The sequence below is a fragment of the Echinops telfairi genome, unplaced genomic scaffold (genome assembly GCF_000313985.2).
Source record: "Echinops telfairi isolate 266 unplaced genomic scaffold, ASM31398v2 ScPeMD7_1;HRSCAF=3_0, whole genome shotgun sequence".
NCBI classification, from domain to species: Eukaryota; Metazoa; Chordata; class Mammalia; order Afrosoricida; family Tenrecidae; genus Echinops; species Echinops telfairi.
Genome location: NW_022103896.1, coordinates 89937432 through 89950975, shown reverse-complemented (window position 1 = coordinate 89950975; position 13544 = coordinate 89937432). Strand labels below are relative to the sequence as shown.

General features: G+C 42.6%; 1 pseudogene; it reads right to left on the bottom strand.

Moving 5' to 3' along the window:
* Window positions 1-8160, bottom strand: part of LOC101650285 — a 24985-nt pseudogene extending 16825 nt beyond the window's left edge.
* Window positions 8161-13544: the final 5384 nt, after the last annotated feature.

Sequence of the window (13544 nt, the reverse complement as noted above, 5' to 3'; positions counted from 1 at the left end):
GCCCTCCACGAGCGGAGGAGGAGGGCTGCGAGGCAGAGCGCTTCACACTCCAGGTGGGCCAGAAACAACATCTTCAGCTTTGTTTCCACACAACTCTTCTCGGTGAGCCGGCCGGCCAACAGAGTGGCCGCCACTGCTGGAGGAGCCAGCCGACCATCCGGTCTAACGTCAGGTTCTTCAGGGCCAAGATGTCTTCACCCCACAGCTTTCAATGGAGCACAGTGGCAGCCACGCGGGCAGATGGCCTCTTGCTGGCCTTTCGCTGGAGCAGTGACCTCACCAGGTGCCTGGTGTCTGCAGGCACTGACTCGGCAGTGGCGGCAGCTGAGCCTCTTGGTGACTGCGGCTTTCCAGGTGGGCCGGGCCCGGCTGTAAAAGGGATTGGAGAGCCCGAAGATCTCATAGGCGATCGTCCCCAGGGCCCAGACGTCGGCCTTGCTGTAGTCGCTCACTGCGCGGGGGGCCACGAAGGGCTGTGGACACCGCAGGAGCCATCAGGCAGCCGTTTCCGCCCCGATCCACATAGCAGCTGGTGAAGGGCAGCTGCAGGCCGATGCTCTCACCAAAGTCAAAGTCAGCGATCCCCAGCCAAGGGCAGCCGTCTGCGTCCAGCTCCACGAGGAGGTTGTCCGACTTGAAGTCTCTGTGTGCGATGCCCTGCTGGACCAGGTGGTCCCCCGCTTCCAGCAGCGGCAAGGCCATCGTGGTGGGGAGCCGGGGGCTCCGGACAGCCGTGCAGGGAGAGTTCTTCCTAACGAGGAAAAGTGTCCTCCCGTGGCACAGGCCACTGGGGCGGAGGCGTCGGGGTAGCATGTCAGGGTAGTCGACCAGGGCCCTGGGCAGCCGTGGCACCGACGAGATGAAGGCGCGGAAAACCCGAATGATGTGGGGGTGAGGGGCGGGTTGCTTGGGACCTCCTTTGGCTCTTCTGGAAGGGACTGCTCCGTACGCCCCAGCCAGGGCGCCCGGCTCGCGGGGATCGGCTCCTGGCTCGCTGGGTTCCAGATGGCTTCGCTGGAAGAGCCCCCCGAGCTGCTGCACATCATCTGGATGGCTACGGAAAGGCCGCGCTCGCCTCTGTCTCTCCGTGTGGTGCCTCAGCAGGGCCCCTCGAGGTCAGCAGCCTGTGGTGCCCTGCTCCCTGCGGGTCCCCGCTGGGCACCGTGGCTTCATGCGCAGCAGCGCTGCAGCCCTGGCCTAGGGACCGCCCTCGGACATACTCCTCCAGCCAGAAGCCCTGCCAGCGCCTGCTGTCCAGCAGCTCAGGCAGCAGTTGGTTTTCTGGGTAATATGAGAGGTCCTTTCCTCTCTTCCTGGAACAGTGATGAATTGATCTGCCACCAGTCATGATTGTGTTATGATTTCTTTTGTTTGCTTCATCTACAATTAGTCCCATGGTGATGAATTTGTTGGATTCCATTTGGGCAACATGGCAAACATCTCTCAGCTGAGTGACTGTCTTCGTCTTGTCTCTGTCCTGTTTAATGTTCAATAAGGGGTCATTATGGAATATATTTGAATTTGGGGTCCCTTTTCTTCCCGTAGAGCAAGATGGTAATGAGGATGGGATCCAAATCCATTTTTCTCAGCTGGACCACCTGGCATTGAGGTCAGATAGAACCCGTGTCAAAAATGGACTTTGTTAATGCCCTGCTGTTTTCACAGTCCAGGGACTCCATGAGGTGAACACTTCTGGATTTTGAGGCTTGTGTTTAATGTGATTCTGTTAGGCCCTTATTTTAAGACTTGTGTATGTGTTTTCATTTGATAATTGTTTCACTTTCTTTGTCTTCTTGCCAGAATATTTTATCTCCAGGAGTAGGTAGAAATTCCTTTGGGGGTGGTGGTGGTCTGAATGAATAAGGGGGTATATAGCAGTTGAACTTATAAGAAACTAAAATTAAATTCTAAGATACAGAAATTACATATATCTCAATTTTGTGTTTTATTATTTCAGCACTTGAGAAAGAGATCAAATAACACATTGCATTGGGTAAATCTGCCATACAAGACCTCTTTAATGTATTGAAAAAGCACGGGTGTTACTTTGAGAACTAGGGCACATCTACCACAGGCCATGATATTTTCAATCCCCTCATATGCTTGTGAAAGTTGGGCATTAAAGAACAAAAATCCGTGCATTTGCATTGTGGTTCTGGCAGAGACTAGTGAGAGTACCACGGACAAAAGAACAAACAGATCTATCTTGAAAGAAGTACAACCAGAACGCTCTTTAGAAGCAAGGATGGCAAGACTTTGTCTCACTTTCTTTGGACGTGTAGCAGGATGGACTGGTCCCTGGAGAAGGCCACCACGCTTGGTAAAGTAGCAGAGCAGAGCAAAAAGAGGAAGGCTCTTGACAAGATGGATAGACACAGTGGCTGCCAGAATGGGCTCAACATAAGAGCAATTGTGAGGAAGGCACCGAACTGGGCAGCGTTTCATTCTGTTGTACAGAGGCTTCCTGTGAGCCCAAACTGACTTAACAGCACCTAACAACAACATCAAAAAGACCAGGGATGTTTGATGGTGTCTGCAGACATACATTTCAAGAAATTTGCTTGTGGTGAGCTCTGAACTAATAAGTTTGTTTGTTTTTTATAGCCCTTCGTCATTCTGTCTCTTGCAAGGTTCTGATTTTGTCCCGTTGGTGGCAATGGTATGGGTCAAGTTCTATCTGTTGCAAGGATTTTGGGTTGTCCCTATGAAAGCAGTATGAGATTCCTTCTGCATAAATTACTAGAAGTTTTCAAGTTTGTGGAAACCTGGGCTCCGTAAGCTGTGAAACAAAGGGCCTAGGAGGGTCAGTAAAAGCCAAGGGCAGAGAGATAAAGACTGTTGTTTCAGGATAAGCCACTTCAGAGATGACGGGCATCATCTGAACCCCATGCTGTTTCCCCATCAGGATTTTTCTGAGACCAACAATCCCAAGCATTGAGCAAACTTGAACCTTCTATGAAACTGAGAAATGCCCTATCTGGGGACAATATGGTGTTGCCTTTTGGGACTCCTGTCTGATATATAGACAAGCACTAGTTCTGCCACCTATCTGCTTAGTGTGGGCCCAGGAAGAACAGTTGCAAAACAATGTGGCCATTGTAAATAACCTATGCAATAGACAAAATCTCAGAAGATGGACTCTGGGCTAGGATTTTTGTTTGACCTTGGCAAATTAAAGTTTCAATCTTATTTCTTAACATTATTAGTTAATGAGGTTGGATCTTTTTTCTGCTATCTATTGATTTGGGATTCATACTTTAAACAAAACATATTAAAATGAATAATATTAAAATCGATAATCAAGTTGAGTAAGTTTCTATCTTTCCTTTTTCTGAAAAACTTGATTAATTTTTGTGTTAAGAAGAATTTGGTTTCTTTTCGTTCTGTTTGTAAATGCTGTTGGTCTGTTTTCTTGCAGACATTAACAAAATCGCTGGTTCTGTTGCCTTGGTTTGTGCACACATTGGTTAAGGGTGTTACAGGAAATCTCAGCCCCCTCCCACCACACACAAACCCCTTTATTTGTAGAGTATAACATCCACACAGGAAAACATATGACAATGATCTTGCTCGGCATAATGTCTTCTAAATTCGCCCATATTGTGAGAGCATGAGGTTCACTTGGTTTTTTAGAGTTGCATAATATTTCATTGTGTGTGTACCAGAGTTTATTTCTCGATCCTCCACAGACAAGATTTGTGGTTGTTTCTAACCTTTTGCTATTATAGAAAATTCTATGATAAATATGGGTGTGCATATTTTGTTCTTTATTTACTTTATTTATATACCGAGTAGAGAGATTGCAGGATCATATGATATATCTAGGACCTAGAATTCGAAGCCAAATGGGAATTTCATATTCAGCATATCTGAAATTGAAAAACTCCAGAAAAAATTTCAAGCTTTGAGTTGTAATTTTGATTCTAACGGCAAAATATTAAGTGATGCAGGAAGCATCAAGAGTAGATGGAAAGGACACACAGAGTCACTGTACCAAAAACAATTAGCTGACAGTCCACCATTTCAAGAGACAGCATAAGAGGGGAGAGCCAATGGTGCTGAAGGAAGTTCAAAATGTACCGAATGCATTAGCCAAAAACACGCTCCAGGAATTGATAGGATGCCCATTGAAATTTTTCAGAAAGTTGAAGAAGCACTGGAAGCACTCACTCACCAATGCCAGAAAATTTGTAAGACAGCTCCTTGGTCAAAAGACTGGAAAACATCCATTATTTGTGCCCATTCCAAAGAAGGGTGAGATGGCAGTCCCACCAGCCAAACCTCTCACCTTGCTGGTCTTTGGGAGATGGCTCTGTGTGAGCATCTTGGTAAAAATGATAAAGACATAATCATCATCAAAATTTAACTTTTCAATTGTTTTTTTTTCTTCTCCTCCTTTCATGCTTTGGGCTCCACTACGCTCCCCCACCACTTGCCCCACCTCTACCACACAGCATGTATGCCAACACAATAAAGCCTTCAAAGAGGAGGTTCCCACCCACAACCTTATCACTTTCAAAGTATTTTCCATTACAATTAGTACATTTTTTCAAATCTATGATTCCATTCTTGGAAATATTTGTCAAGCTCATCTGTTTGGATGGCTGATAGCATCTCCCTCGTTTTTTTGTTTTTGTTTTTCTTCACATCTTCTACATCATTAAATCTCTGTCTTTTCATGTCCCTCTTCATTCTAGGAAACAAAAACAAGTTGCATGGAGCAAGGTCAGGTGAGTAGGTCATATGGGGCAAGGGAGGCATGCTGTTTCTAGCCAAAAAACTAGTTCACTGAGATAGCTGCATAAGCAGGTACATTGTCATGGTGGCAAATGAGTCCCTCGTCTGCAACAAATCAGGCCTATTTAGTCACACAGTGTTACACCGTCTTTTCAGAACCTCTAAATAGAAAGCTTGATTAACAGTCTGACCTGGTGGAACCAACTCCAAATGCACTATGAGTTGACATTTTCATCCATTCCTGAAGTTAACACATGTGCACAACGAGGTTTGTCGTCAATCGACATTTCACCTTTGTTGAAAGGAGAAAACCACTCATACACTTGAGTTTTTCCCATAGCGCTGTCCTTGTAAGCTGTGTTCAACATCGCAACATTTTCTGTGGCATTTTTACTCAAGGTGGAAACAAAATTTCATAGCTGCATATGATTCTCTTAAATTAGCCATCACATAAAAACAAGGTTCGAGTGAAACTGCTTTTATAAACAAATTCATTATGACCAGAGAGAGAACCGTCCAGGCAACACCACTGGTTTCACTAACTCACAGCAAGTTGCTTGATGTTTGTGTAGTGAGGAAAAATGCATACTATGGAAGCTCTGTCCAGTAGAGCTTTTTTCCATTTGGGGGGGAGTTCTCTCTCTCTCTCTCCCTTTCCCTCTCTCTCTCTAACTCTATCTATCTATCTATCTATCTATCTATCTATCTATCTATCTATCTATCTATCTATCATCTATCTATCTATCTATCTATCGTGTGTGTGTGTTTATTTCTATATACTCTTTTTCTCTATATTTGTACTTTTGTTTTATTGCAATACCCTTTTATTTTCAGAGTTCTCTCCCAATGCCTCCTCCAGTGCCTTCTTCCCATGGGGCCCCACCCTCCAGAGACTGTCCATGCTCCGCAGGCAAAAACAGGAAACCATTTAGATTGTAGCCCACCCACCCAACCAAAGGTTCCTCAGCACCGTGGGATGCACTGACATGTCCACATTCACATTGCCACAGCAACGGAAATTAGTATCCATACCCAGACCATACCAGGTCTTTTGTCTCTGGTCTCCCTGTAATTTCACTCATCTCCTTCTGCTTTCTCTCTTTTTCCTTGTGAAATATATTTCAATGGAACTTATTAATCCTGATTACGCCTCTTAAAATATATTTTCCCTTTATTTTTAATATTAGGAATATGTATAAAGCAGTGGAGGCAAGAGTCATTTGTATACTGATAGCATCTTTCATGGGCTATACAAAATTATTAACTAAAAAATTAGTTTGTGGTATTTGGTCAACCATTTCATTTATCTACCCCTAATGTGATGGCTGAAACTCTCTTTCGGGTGGTGTGTGATGTCAGCTCGTGTGGATGACGGTGCTACACATAACTGCTTTTCCAGGTTTTCCAGACTGGAGCACGATCCGCTTTATAAGATGGTAAGTTTGAAAAGAAGAGTTTGAAGCAGTTAGTTCTTCTGAATATGGAAGTACATTTCAATACAGATCTCCACAAAGTGGAAATTCATCATTGCTTGCGTACCATTTATAGAACTCACCCAATGAGAGGTTGTTGTACCTAGCTTTCAGCTCATGGTCACTTTCTAGTTGAACGATTTCATGTTGTAGGCTATCAGCAGACCAGCTGGTTCCACAGTGAATGGTGGAGCAAAGATTTCCCATCCTGTTTGTTTACTTTTCACATCCTTGAATCTTTCATTAAATCCCTCGATTAATTTCACAAATACATCAGCATATATCCATGTGTCGTAGAGGCTTTTGTAATTCCAGAGCGGGGCAATGTCCCGTGGTATTTATTTTCCACAGCCTTATTTAGCTTCCAATGGTTTCAAGTTTCACAACAGGAAGCTGAGAGGCTGGTTGGGGCCCTGTGCCGGACATCCATCTCTGAGAGGTACTTGTTAATGTCCTATGATCACTAAAACACTCAGAAACGTGCTGTCACGAAGTTCCCCGACAGGTTACAGCCTTTTTCGCTGTATGATTCTGTGACATATAATGAAATCACATGGCTCAAATTGAAGTGATTCGGTTCTTTCTTAACAATGCGATTAACCCTTTTTTGAGCCGACCATCACTGGAGCTCCACCCAAAGTAGGCACCTTAACTTTCCAATTGACAGCTCGAGTTTGTTCATTGATAAAATAAGTCTCTCAAACAAGTCTTCACCTCTTGTAGTGGCATCATTTACTTTCTTTTGTCAAACTCTGCAGTTACCCCGTGAATGACAATGGCCAGTTGGGCAGTATATGCAATGGGTGTTTTCTGAACTGAAGCTGTTAGATTAGATCTCTCAGGAGAGAGCTATTCCTCGGTCCTTGGCTCTGCACGAGAAAGAATTCACACTGAAACCTGGTTTGTGATCCAAGTGAGTTTTATGAGAGTCAGAAGTTTCAGGTTTACACAGGCACCCGCAGGGCCCCTCACTGCCTGCTGCCTGCCTAGAAGCTGCTCTGAAAGTCATGTGGTGGGCAACAGGCTCAGAGCCTCTGCCTTTTCAATTATTCTGCGGGGAGGCGTGGTGGACGACCCTGGTCGACCCCATTGGCTGAATTGAATTCACCTGGCCTGGGTAGGCCAAACCAGGTGCAACACCCACCCAGGTGTACCTCCCCTTCCTGGCCAGAAACCTGAACCTCTGAGCATGCGCAGTGTACCACTCCATGTGCGGGTAGCTCGGACCTCTGGGCATGCGTAATGGACGCCCCTACCCCTAAGCTAGACTACCTAACAAAGCCACAGAGAAAAACTGGAGATCTGCCGAACCCTTCATTGGTTTTTTCAACAGCTTGTGCTGTCAGTAATCCAATCTAAGACAGTTCTCCCAGACAAACATTCTGAAACAATTTTGTCTAGTGCAACTTCCCAGCAGCCACCATGCACTCCTTCACAAACGCTTCCTCTTTCTGAGCCTCAGCTTCTTTGTGATTCGCGTGCTCGCTGCCTCACTCATCGGAATCACATCTCTGCTACAAGGGGGCCCAGTGACGGTGGCTTGTTGTGATTCAAAACATCACTGAAGAGCATTGATTTTATCTGGATGCCTTTGGCATTCCATTCATTGAATTTGGCATGTTTTAAGCTGTAATGTAGTCAGTGTTTGCAGGATGGCAGTTAAGTTTTAATAACTGCCCGGTGCGTGTGTTGCCAGAAACACCATTGTTTTGCTTTGATCACTGTTCTAACCCTGCGTCTCGGATTTGGGACATATCCAGCATTCGTATCATACATTCCTCAGGTCTATCCTGTGTACTTAACCTTCACCTGAGATTCAGCTTTTACAAAGGTTGTTGATTGTGGCAATGTAATTAAAGGTTGGGTTGGAGTTACTTTCTGTGTCAAAGAAGAAATTGACAAAGAAGTCGATAACATTGCTGTCAATCACTGGAGGCAAGGTCATCAACATGGAGACGCAACACCTCATTGAACTTCTTATCGTCATCACAGAGTTGATGTAGGTTTACCACAGGCTGTTAACACTTCTGCAATGTGTGCACCCCCAGCCTGCCTGGCCCGGACTGTTCTCTGAGTCATTGCAATACAGGCAACTGATGAGATACATCCATGTCTATCCTGCCACGTGTTCATATGTGTCCTATCTTGACCATAATATGCGATCCTCATGAGTCCCTCAAAATTAACGTTATTATGATTCATTTACTATAAATCTATGCTACTTTGATAAAAGTTCCTAGATTTATTGAATTTCTGGTCCTGCCTGCAATTGCCTTGACAGGCAGACCAAATCAGAGTTGGATGTGTTCGTATTTTGTTGTTTGCAACTCCTTTTTGTGTCTGGTGTTCAGCAATGTTTTCTAAGGCATCTAGAATCTAAGTGCACAACCCCATGATTGCACTCACTGCTGCAGAATATACTTCCCCGTTTCTATTAGGAAGGCGTTTTAATCATCACTGCCTAAACTAACCAACTCCTCGTGAGTGAGGTCTTGTACTTAGGTGTCATCGAGTCAGTTCCAACCCAGAGCGACCCTACATCCAACAGAACAAAGCATCACCCGGTCCAGCGTCTTCCTTACCATCCTTGTCATATTCGAGCCCTTTATTGCAGCCCCTGTCCCTCTGTCTCATCACGGGGCTTCCTCTTCTTCTCTTCCCTCCATTTCACCAAACATGACGTCCTTCTCCAGGGACTGTTCTCTCCTGTAAACATGTCCAAAGTACGTGAGAGAAGTTGAGTTAGTTAATTGTGCCAGCCTGGCCGATAATCACATGTGGGGCTAATCGAAAGGCGGAGGGATAAATGGGTGGTGAAGCCTCGCCTTTCTAGTTCTTGGGTCTCTTGTTTTGTGATGGTTGCACCTGGTGCAGCTGCCTTAGCAGTTCCCTGCTTCAGCTTGCAAGATTGACTTCCTACAAGACATCCCCAAGGAGAAGCTACATGGACCTATCCCGATGCAACCCTGGGTGCTGGAGCAGCCCTGTGGAGACCCCTGCTAGTGCTGAGATGCTTGTTTGTTCACTGACTCAGCTTTCCTCCTGCAGTTGGCATTATTGCCTCTGTTTTGTGAGGTGAAGGACTTTGTGGACTGGTGTTGGGTTAATGGGTTAATGTTGGACTTGTGGGCTTGGGCAGCATTGGGTTGGGATGTTTTCGTGATGCACATTTTCTTTACATGAAACTCTCTCTTATACATGAGTCCCTGTGGATTTGTTTCTCCAAAGTACCCAGACTAATACAGAAGTCTACCCATTCTTGCTTCTAAGAAGCATTCTGCCTATACCTGCTTCAACACAGACCTGCTGGTTCTTTTGGAAACCCATGGTACCTTCAATATTTTTGCCAGCACCATAATTCAAATGCACATAATTCTTAGATCTTTCTTATTCAATGTCCAACTTTCACATTCATATGGGGTGACTGAAAATACCAAGTCTTCGGTGGCATTAGTGAGTATAGCGAGCAAAAACTGTATCAAATAACTGAACAGTAGAAAAGAGAAATATCAGCTGATTCAGACAATAATCTCTTGAGGCAAATCCTAGACGATTAAGTCAATGTGTAGTACATGGTATGAAAATAGCATCTTCATTATGTTTTAAAATTTTCTGTTTCATGTCTTTATAGTTCTCGGGCACATTGGCAGCATTGCCATAGGACTGGTCTCTATTTTTAGAACAATCAGTTTTGTAAACTTCACATAAGTATGAAGCCCTTGACTTGCAATTCCTTCACTGTTCTGACTTTTGAAGCAAGTAAATGTAATAAAAAATTGCTTGGTAGGTCTTCCATCTCTTGGAGATATGTATGTTGAGACTTATCAAGCTTTATAATGTATTACATTTATTAATTCTTTACATGATGTTTTCGTTTATATGATGGGTTACCTTTCCTGTGTTACCTTATTTTAAAATGTGACCTGCTAAAAACGAATCAAACTGAGCCACAAGTCCAAGTTAGGCTGCAAATGTTCCACGTTGTAGGGATCCGGATACTTCATGGCTTTCTCAGAGGTATAGTCCATGGTCAGTGATTATTATAACAGCACCAGCATATGGGGAAAAGTTTTCTGATACTGACACTCTTCATTAATTCATTCCTACTTAATTTTCAGTTCATGAATTAAGTGAAAACCGTGTCATCAGTTTAAATATGACAACACACAATCCCTGTAATTGAACTTTTCTTGTTATCAATCTTATTCAAGTTGTATCACTTGCTAACTCCCTTCAGAACAAATTGAGTACCAAGTGATGTAGGACTGAATAGTTAATGTGCAAACAAAGCAATCGACAGAGTGACTGATGGAGGGTATCGTGGCCTTTTATAATTCTCACCCTTAGCTTTGTACCTCACAAATGTAATATGCTTATAGATTGTATTTATTTACCATCTAGACATTGTCCACAGAATCTTTCATATGGTCTGCTTTGATGTTCACAATCACTTGGTCCTATTTTAATTTAATGATTTACATCATTAGAAGAAAAAGTGTTCCATGAAGCAGGATCTGTATTTCTGTTATTAAGGGGTCTGCAGACATGACAACTTCAGACTCTAAGATAGTTTCACTTTTCATACCATTTTTATTTTTTTACTACAGCCAGGAATGGACTCAGATTTTCAAACAGATTCTTCTATATTTATGTTGGTATTAGTAATTTTAGCACTAGTAGTACAAGTGAAATGGTTTGCATCCATTAAATGGAGGGTTCAACAAGTCTCTTCGGATAAATTATGTATGTATATATATATTCTAACAGTTTAGAAATTATATTTTTTAAAGGAAGTTAATTTTGGAATTGTCTTTAGGGATTCATAAATCCTTTTCTTTTTATCTTCTGTGAGGTTTCATCTTGGTGATTCTCTTAGTTATCATTTAATATTAACTAGACATTAGATTATGTTACTTTAAAATTTTGGTTCTACCATAGAAAACCAAATTTGAATAAATGAAAAATTTTAAAGTAAAATTTGTCCAACAAAATTGACATGAAGATTTGAACATTATAAGACTGAATTGTGAGAATCCGGTTTGCAGAAGACAATGAATGACAGTAGGAGCCCAAGATACATGTGTGGGAACTACTGCGGAAATAAGTCTCCAGTGATCTCCCTGTCCATAGTTGAGGGATGGGGGTGGGGTGGAGTGGTTACTACAGACAGTGCATTGGAGAGATGCGTACAGAAGAGCAATGGGACAAACCTGACTGGAACCTTTTCAGTCAACCCTCCTCTGATCATGCCGGACTTGATCTGGTTTTCGACATTTTCTGTATGTTTTGTTTGTTCATATTAGTGATTATCTCAGATACATGTCATCCTTAATTTCTGTTATATATTTTCCTATTTTTCAGTATATGGACCCCAGGATTGATGAATCTATATGAACAGCAGGTAGAATAAGGGTTTCTAGAGGGGGTACAGTTGGTGGGGGAGGGGGGTAGGGAAAAAGGGAGATGATGTTGAGTCCAGGAAGGAGAAAAATGTTTGGAAACTCAATGTGGTAGCAATTGTATGATACTGCTTGATGTGATTGAACTTGGAATGATACAATACATGTATTAACTCCCAATTAAAAAAAAGATTTGAACATTAACACAAAAATTTGTCTTTAAAAATTAATTTGGAATATATAATTGTGTCCTTTAGGATCGAAATAATCAAAACAAAAAGTGTATACAAGGCAGTTGGAAACAATTTCTTTCATTTGTCATATGTTAATCTGCAGGCCCTTTGCAGACCTTCAGCAGTGGGTTTTTCGGTCTTGAAATAATACTTAAAAACGTATGCACTCATATTCTGTCTTTTGATGCTAATATCTCCAAAATTATTGAACTACTGCTGGTACCTGATAGGGATGAGAACAATTCCAAAGAGCATAATATGGTCAGTCTGAAGATGTGATTTGTTTTGTGAAAGACAGGACCAGGTACATCATGAGTCACATGATTACAATGCTGAACCTTGGTGAGGTAGTGGGTAAAGGTCTAGGCTTTGCGCCTACCAGCTGTACTGTGAGGAAAAACATGTAGCATCTGCTTCTACAAGTGGCCTTGGAGCCCTCTGGGGTTGTTTTCCTCCATCCTATGTAGGGTTGCTGTGAGTTGGAATTACTCAATGAAAGAGAACTGATATAAGGTTATGCACAGTCTGACATGAAAAGGAAAATAGAATTATCACATACAAAATATATAAAACACACATTTTACTTCTTTGTGGAATTGTTCAAATTCCACATTCAGAGACAATAGCAACAATAGCATCATTTCTCAATGATCAATTTTATTTAACAAATCATAACAATATCAGTCAATTACTAAAAGAAAGCAAATCTGAAGGTAAATGGAAAATAAATTGCATCTATATAATTTTTATTATCTAAATAGTAATTTCTTTCTTGAAGGAATTGTTAGATCTTACATGGAGATACTTGAATAATCTCATAAAACAAAGTTCTGGTAAATAATCTTTGTTGCTTTCTTGGAAGATGAATTTAGAAACACACTCATTGTTGCAAAACAGAAATATATATTTTGTACAATAAATAATTATTGAGTTTTACATCTTTAAAAAATACTTTTATTGGGGGCTTTTACATCTCTTATCACAATCCATACATTAATCTAGTGTGTTAAGCACATTTGCACACATGCTGTCATCATCATTTTCAAAGCACTCTTTTCCCACTTGAGCCCCTGATATCAGCTCCCCATTTCTTCCCCCTCCCACCCTCCCTCATGAACCCTTGATACGTTATAGATTATTATTTTCATATTTTGCATTATCCTCCATCACCCCTCACCACTTTTCCGTTGTTTGTCCCCCTGGAGGGAGTTATATGTTGATCCTTGTGATCGATTCCTCCTTTCTACCCCCACCCTCCTCTAATCATTTGGGTATCTCTTCTCTCATTGTTGGCCCTGAGTGGTTTATCTATCTATCCTGGATCCCTGGGCTCTTATCTGTAGCAGTGTGCATGCTCTGGTCTAATCTGATTTGTAAGGTAGAATTGAGGTCATGATAGTGAGGGGAAGGAAGCACCAAAGAACTAGAGGAAAGTTGTGTGGTGCATCGGTGCTATACTGCACCCTGACTGGCCCATCTCTTTCCTGTGACCCCTCTGTGAGGGGATGCCCAATGTCTACAGATGGGCATTGGGTCTCCACTCCATGCCACCACCCCTCACCACCACCACCCCCATCATTCACCTTGGGTATGGTTTTGTTCTGGGACTTAGATGCCTGATACCTGATCCCTTTGACACCTCATGATCACACAGGCTGATGTGCTTCTTCCATATGGGCTTTATTGCTTCTCAGCTAGATGGC